The sequence below is a fragment of the Arachis ipaensis genome, chromosome B1 (assembly GCF_059453495.1).
Source record: "Arachis ipaensis isolate K30076 ecotype BB chromosome B1, ASM5945349v1, whole genome shotgun sequence".
NCBI classification, from domain to species: domain Eukaryota; kingdom Viridiplantae; phylum Streptophyta; class Magnoliopsida; order Fabales; family Fabaceae; genus Arachis; species Arachis ipaensis.
Genome location: NC_142436.1, coordinates 28,752,994 through 28,761,420, shown reverse-complemented (window position 1 = coordinate 28,761,420; position 8,427 = coordinate 28,752,994). Strand labels below are relative to the sequence as shown.

At 38.3% G+C, this 8,427-nt stretch overlaps 1 pseudogene; it reads right to left on the bottom strand.

Annotated features, from left to right (window-relative positions):
* On the bottom strand, nt 1-2,548 carry LOC148576063 (protein FAR1-RELATED SEQUENCE 5-like; annotated as a pseudogene).
* Between the last annotated feature and the right edge of the window lie 5,879 nt (nt 2,549-8,427).

The window sequence follows — 8,427 nt, the reverse complement described above, 5'->3', positions numbered from 1 at the left end:
CTAAATTGTGCCCTGTGAATCATAGCCCTCGTCCAAGGCAACGTCCGTTGCATCGTCCCATACCAGCTACAATGATACATTCAATTAGCCATGAACTACGAATCGATGAACCGTGAATACAATAAATGAAAAGGACGACTAAACAAATTTGTTGACAAAGTGTTACCTCCTCCTCCCCAAACGAGTCCTCCATTGTGCCAGTTTCACCCTCGCCCTGACCACCAAGGTATGATGCACCCTCTTGTGTATTCATTCTGCTGTTGGGATTTAACTGGCAGGATACTCGATTATGCCCTCTCTGGCGACAAAGACCGCACCTCTTCACCCCCTTCACCGTTTCCTTTCTTTGCCTCTTTCGACACCGCACCAACTGTGGATCCCTCAGACAGCCCTCTAGTGTTGAAGCTTCCCCAACTTCATTCAGACCACCTGCATCACCAGAATCCTCAATCTCTTTCAGCCGCACTATCTCATGAAGAACTTTATCCGTCATGTCGGCAAATTCAGTTTCGTGACGACACGCAAGAACATACATTTTCCTGCATAGATCATTCAACATCCAATTGCGGCAATGATTGTTGAATCCCAGCAAAATGGACCTTTCTCCACAAAGGCCCTTACTTTCGAGCGAGCACTCTTGGACCAACGATCCAGAACAAGACTGTCTGGTATGTCAGTCATCTCCAAATGTACCAGCACTGCTACAATGTGATCACACGGTATACCAAGGGACTCCATTCGCAAGCAAGAGCACTTGAAACTGTTACTGTCACCATAGTGACACACTTGCCACTCCCTACGCGCATTAGCTGACCTAGACAAAGTGAATGTATCAGAAGTCTGGCTCCATGTGTGTGTTCGTACCTTCAGTGTGCAAGCGTAGAAAAGCATGGGCCTGAAGTTTAAGAAAATTGCCCTTGTGAGCTTCTTTACAGCTGACCTCTCCAAATCATGAAACGGACTCTATAGCACTGGTTCCCCAACCACGGATAACATATCAGAGTGTGCTTCCCTGGACCTCATTTGGGATATGCAACGCATAAACTGCTCAATAAAGTCCCTCAAATTATGGCGAGACTGGACAAATTTACCCAGCATTGAGTGCAATCCTTCACACCTTGACGTTGTACGAAAACCCCCAAAGAAGTTGCCCCTTATATGTGCAGTTGCCCACATCCTTCTGCTAGAGTAAAGGTCAGAAACCCATTGATTATCAGACAGACCAAGCACATCCACCATATAATGCCAATGATCTTCAAACTCCCACACCTCATAATCAAACAACATGCATTTCTTAAATTCAGAAGTAAATCTGGGGTTTCTTAGGTTAGAAGTGGCATTCCGCAGCAGATGCCACGCCCACAAACGGTGATAAGCCCCAGGAAACACCGCTTCAATTGCCTTTTTCATCGCTCCATGCCCATCTGTTATCACACACCCAGGTACTTTACCATTCATGGCGTCCAGGAACTGTTGCAGCAACCAGGTGTAAGTTTGCTCATTCTCATTTGCAACTAGCGCAGCGGCAAACACAATTGTTTGGTTATGGTGATTCACTCCAGAAAACACAACCAGTGGACACATATACTTATTCTTCCGATATGTCGTATCAAATGCCACCACATCCCCAAACAAACCATAATCCAGTTGACTGCAATTATCCGACCAAAACAGTGCACCAAACGACCATCCTTGTCCGCCAAATAACGCATAAACATTCCAGGATTAGCCTGCGCAGTTGATTCCAGGAACTTCAGGCAAGCCGTCGCATCCCCCCCCCAATGAGCCTCCGTTGCTTCCCTATCTGGTTATACATATCCCCTTTTAGAAATGGAAGGTTTTGGAATCCCCCGACAGTCTGCACAAAAGAGGAATAAATATGTGGCGTTTTAATCCCAACTCTAAGCATCATGTTCATTTGTTCCACGACGGCTGCATCCATTTTCCTATGGCCCGGTAGCATGAAAGTCAGTCTATCGTCCAGCAACTCGTGGTTGTGAACGTCCTGAAAGTATGATATTATCCATCTACCACTATCGGAGTGCACGTGGACGCGCATCTCTGCCTCACAGCCGCATCTGGTCTCCGCCTTTGGCTCACGTTTTTGTCGCTTGCCGTCGTTAACGGACCCGATTCCTCTGAACCTATGCCGGAAACATACAAATTCTTGTTGAGTAACCTCATTCCTCACATTTCGCCAAATCTTATTCTTCCTCACAGTGAAACCATTCATCTTCGCATACAAACTGTAAAACAAGAATGCCACCGATCGATCCGAAAAATGATACATCATAATCTCCCTTGCAGTTATTTCCTTGAAATTTATACACCCCAACTCTGCAATGCTGTCCACTGCTCTCTCTTCTCAGTTGTCAAAGAAGCTATCCCCGAAATTCTCCTCTGCATCCGACTCCACCCCTAATTCCACATCCTCAACTTCGTCACCGATTTCGTTGCCGCCTGGGCCGAAGGCATCGCTTCCATCGCCTCCCTCTTCTTCGGCAGACAACGGCCGGTAACATTCCTCCGCTGCGGATTCTCCCTCCATGCAGTCCTGCGCAGAAATGGGGTTCACGGATTAACATCACATTACATCACACAGAATACACTATAAACGAAAATGCCCAAAACTCTACCATGCTCTGTCCTACCAACTTTGCCAAAACTCTAGGATTTTGCCATCACTTGAGCTGTGGAGTTAATGGCAGCCCCTCTTCATCTCCTCCCTCTACCAAATGGGCTAAAACTCAGTCAACAGCCCATTCACAAAGGGGGTTCGAATGCAAACATGTATAAGTTGAGAGGTCATAACACAATATACAAAACTATATAGCCAATCTTATAAAATACAAAAAGATCTGCCACCAAAGCAGAAACTTGTGTCAGAGGTGACAGGTGCATCAATCTCCTCATTTGGACCGGTGCATGCTATAATTCACCATCAAATGTTAGCTTAAATATCACTTATATTTTGAGTTTCATAAAATGTGATATCAATATTTTTGGAATCATATATGTAATAAATAATAATTTAAGATTAAATATAAAATTTGTTATTTTAATATTTAGTTTTAATTTAATTTAAAATTTTTATTATTTTTAATTATTTTAGCAAAATATTATACATGTAATAATTTTATTAATCTTTTATTAAAGTGATATTATTTTTCTAAAATAAAACCAATTTTATTTTATATATCAATTTTAATATAAATTTTAATTTAAATCAATTTACTTCTTAAAAATATTAAAATTAATATTTAAAAATTACTCTTTTGAAGTTGCTTTCAGTATTATTATCTAATAATTTCTATATTTTTTCTTTATAAAACTTTTGGATTTTTTTTTTTGTATTTTATAATTCTTATAAAATTTAAATTTAGCTATCCAAGTATAAATTATTTTATAATTTTATTTAACATTAAGATTAAAAGAAAATGTGCTACAGAGAGAGAGGGGTAGATATATTTTTCTTTTAAATAAATCTCTCTGACTATGGTAATGAGAGGCGGTGGAGGACGCCGTACGAAAGAAGAAGAGCAGAGACAATTGTCACTAGTGGCGTTATTGGTAGCGGCGCTGAGAAACTCTATCGAGCATCGATAGTTTCTTAAACTGGACTTATCTTGATTTATCAGCTTTTGAGTGAGCTCAGGATTCCTTAGTCTGCACCTCCCATAATCTATTTCGACAACTAGAGTGCATGCTTTTTTGCAGCTAATTCTATCTTGCATTGTTCTTGTAAGCATTCAGAAATTAATATGCATTTTGTAACTAAAATGATAGCCATTTGCGGTCGATATACTTTTTTTTGAAAGCAAAGCTCAACACAACGAAGGTGGAGCAAACAGGAACATAGCATAACTAAAAATAAATCTAAAGACTAATAGCTAAAAAAGTCGCACGAACCGATCCTCAGTCATCTCCGGACAAAGCCATCAACAACAAAAAGGATCCACACAACTCCACTCATTAGCACTAAGGAAGGTCAAGTTGATAATTTCTTCAACGCCTTTGCTGGTATTCTGGAATATCCTCCTATTTCTTTCCAGCCAAATGTTCCAAAGGATCGCACAGAAGCTCCTCAATCGCTGTCTTTGGTTCACCTTACTCCGCGGTTCCTCTGTCCAGCTCAGAAAATGCTCTTTCATCGATCCCGGAAAGGACCAATGTCGGCCAAAAGCTGCTACCCAAGCATTCCACACCTGCGACGCAAAAGTACAGCCTAGAAACAAGTGATATACGTGCTCCACATCATTATTACACAGCACACAAACATTATCTTCCTGAGTAATGATACCAAACCGGCTTAGCCTTTCCTTTGTATTCACTCGGCCTATCAGCACGAACCAGGCAAAAAGCTCCACTCTTGGTGGAACCAAACCTTTCCAGATACTCCTAGTAAAACTGAAGCTGGTTATCTTCTCTGGTAGCATTTCCTCCTGCCATACCTGCACAAACGATTTGGTTGAAAAAACACATTGCCCATCATATTTCCACACCACTCTATCCTCTCTGTTTTGTACTAGCCTCACTGGTCTCAAAGCCTCATGCAACTGGTTCAGTAGTTCCAATTCCCATTGGAACAACTCACATCTCCATTGGAAGTTCCACACCCACTCTAACCCATCCCAAAACCCACAAGCCCCAATAACAGAGCCCTCCTGGTTTGAAACAGAGAAGAGCCTCGGAAATCGATCTTTTAGAGCTCCACCTAGAAGCCAAACATCCTCCCTGAACCTAGTTCGTTGCCCATCACCTACCTCCAATGACAAGCCTGTGATCAACTTATCCCTAAGTTGTTGGTTCGTGATATTTACTTGGCAAATATCCTTCCATGGGCCTCCTCTAGTAGACAGTATTTGAGTTGAGAGTAGTTCATTTGAGTTCAGATTGTGACACGAACACACTACCTTCTTCCACAACGGGCACTCTTCCTTAGCAAAACGCCACCACCACTTAAATAACAGAGCAGTGTTCCGAATCAAAGCGTCCCCAACGCCCAACCCACCTAGCTTCTTAGGAGCTTGCACCACTTCCCATCTTACCAGAGCCATGCCATCCCGACCATCTTCCTTACACCACAGGAACCGCCTTTGTAATGATATCAGCTTCTCAGCAACTGCTTTTGGCATCTTGAACTGACTCAAGTAATACACCGGCAAGCTATTTAAAACTGATTTGATAAGCACCAATTTTCCCCCTTTATTCAGCACTTTAGCTTTCCACAGACTGAGCTTCTCCTCCACTTTGTCTATTATAGGCTGCCAAGTCTTCACCAACCTTAGATTTGCACCTAACGGGATTCCAAGATATTTAACTGGAAGAATGTCTCGCTTACACCCCAGCAAATTGCACATACGCTGGGCCCACTGCTCATCACAATTGATTGGAATCAGGTTGGATTTATCGAAATTGATAGTAAGACCTGACATCAAATATACTTGCAGCTAACCAAAGCGCAAACAACCTCAAAGTGTGTGTGTGTGAACCCATGGGTGTGAGCTAAGGGTACAGATAATTTTGTAAGTTGAAATAGATACATTTTCCAACAATGTTAGTTAGGTGACTATTCTAATTTTTTTTAATGTTATTTCTTATCCGTTATGAGCTTGCATTAGTGTATAATACTATGTGGCAATTATGATGTATTTAGTTATGATCAATAACAAGAATAAACAATCACAAAAAAAATGGTTACAAAAATTATGAATTTTAATTAAATTGCTCTTCCTTATCTGCCATAAAATTCCCTTTTCAGTTCGCAACCAGAAAAATAATATTTGTATCGAAAAAAGTTGTTATAAAAATTGCTAATTTTATTACTAAATGATCTTGTAACAAAAATAAAATTGCTATAGAATTATTGTGGTAGGTCCTGTTACCAAAAATATTTGTAACATAAAATAATATTTTTATAAAATAAAATAATATTTTGTAATATTTTTTTAATATAAAACTACAATTTATTATAAAATTGTTAATACTTTTTGACACGTGAAACTTTTTTAAATAAAATAAATTTTCGGCGTATACGGATTTTACTGTGGCACCGTCCATAATCCTTTATGCAAGGTAATCAATGAAAAATTGAAAATGACGTGCGCTTAATGCACTTCACTCTCACATCAAACAGTACACCCTCATATATAATAACTAGATTTAGATTCTATTAGAGGTAATGTGTAAAATGATCCTTAAAATTTTTAATTCATTTTAGATAATTAAATTTTTATTTTTTAAAATAATTAATAAGTTTTTTATTTTTAAAATGGTAAATTTTTATTAGTTCAAAAATAACTAGACGTTTAAACGGCGTTGAGGTGTACAGTTTAGTGTCAAGACACTTAACTAAACGACGTCGTTAGTGATGAACTTTCAATTACAGCAGAATGATATTGTTGTACCCATATAATTTATCTTTTCCAATTAAAAAAATTCTTAAATAGTCCCCCGTTACCTAAAGTTATTTTTGCACCAAAAATTCCAACACGTTCTCATCACCTTCATCGCCTTCTTGTCTTCCTCAAGTCAGCGTCGTCATGGTTCGCCGACACTCGTTCACTGTCCCCTCATTTGATCAGCAAATCTCTTCATCTCTGTCAACAACATCAGATTCAAACATTTATCACGGTGAACGGTAAGAGTTTAAATTTTTTATTTTTATTTTTTTTGCATTGTGTGGATATTAGTTGGGTGGTCACTATGGTATGTTGTGATTTTGTTACTTGCATTTAATTTTTTTGAATATTTTTTGTTATTCATTTTTTTAGTTGTGTTCTAGGGTTTAGGGGTTTTTTTTGGGTATAGTGCTAATTTTTTGTGGTGATATTCTGGCTTGCAAAGTTAAATGCATGTGTTAGTGTAGTTAATGATTTGTTAGTATGGCTGTAAATATGTATTTTTTTAAATAAGTGATTGTTTAACATTTTCTAAAAATTGAAAATTTCTGTAATGGTAAATTTTGGTATATTTTGTTTTGTTTTTTCAGATGAGTGATCGGTTGAGGCTCATTTTTTTCCATGGAGGGAGGTTCGAGACCCAAGATTCTGATGGTAGAGTTGTATACACATCAAGTCGCACCGATGAATAGCTTAGAGTTGATGCAGATTACCTGGATGTTTTTGCCATAACTGATTACTACACGGAGTTGGACTATGATAAAGCTGATGCTTGCCGGTACTTGGATCCTAAAGATGAATTAGAATACGGTTTGAGAAGGTTGAAGCTAGACCAAGATCTAAGGGATATGGTTAGCCTCTGCTACCAAAATGGTAATGTCATCCATATCTATTTTGAACATGGTCCCTGTATCTCTGAATTTATAGATTATATGAAACTGTCTGATGATAATGAATGTGTTGGTGGAGGAGGTAACAAAAATAGCTTAGAGCAACACAATTGTGTTAAGAAAACTAACATAATTCTAAGCCAATTGTGTACCCTACTAAACAAGAGACTCCAACATCACCTAGTGAGCCAATTGTGCAACCAAATACCAAGTCATTTGGACCCACACTACAACTCACACCTAAGTCCACACCACAACCTATACCCAATTCCACAATCAATATGCCCTTAGCACAAATGATTTTTCTTTCTCCCAAAAAAAATTTCATCAGCACCAAGCCATTGTCTCAACCAAACTCGATTACACCCACTCTCCCAACTCAAAAAAAAAAACACAAAAATTACACAAACTGTTCAGAGAAATTCTACCACTAAACCAATAAAAAAAATTTGATGGCTTTAAGTTTAACACTTCAATAAAGTCTCCTAGAAAAGCTAGACAAGTTCTGATGGCAAGAAGGCACCTCGAAAACCAATCATTGGGGCTAATGGTGAATCATTCGATTCGTATGGATTTGCAGAACATAGTCTTTACAAACTACATTTGCCACCTAAATTTTCAGAATCTAGCACTAAATCTAAGACAGAGACATCTAAAAAAAAGAAAGAAGTAAACTGTCAATACATTAGACAAAAAAAAAAAAAAGAAAAAGTTGTACATGAAGAAGACTTAATCCCCCCAACTGATGACTTGAACTTTGTGAAGGAACGGAGGATATGAATCCAATAAGCAGAGTCTTGGTAATTTATTTAGTTTAGTTTAATCTATGTTTTGCTAAATTATATTTGTTTGGAGTCATTTTATTTATTTAGTTTAGTGTAATCTATGTTCTGCTAAATTATATTTGTTTGAACTTATTTATTGTATTTTATTTAGTTTAGTTTAGTGTAATCTATGATTTGCTAAAGCATATTTGTTTGGAGTTATTTATTTAGTGGTAATTTGATAAGCAGGTTCATTTTCGGGTGACTCTTGGAAGTCAAACGAGCTAAGGACTCCACCAAATTCTAATGATGAGGAACACTTGGTTGTGAATTCATTTTTCAATGATGATGCTGAATTTGGCCATGTAAAGT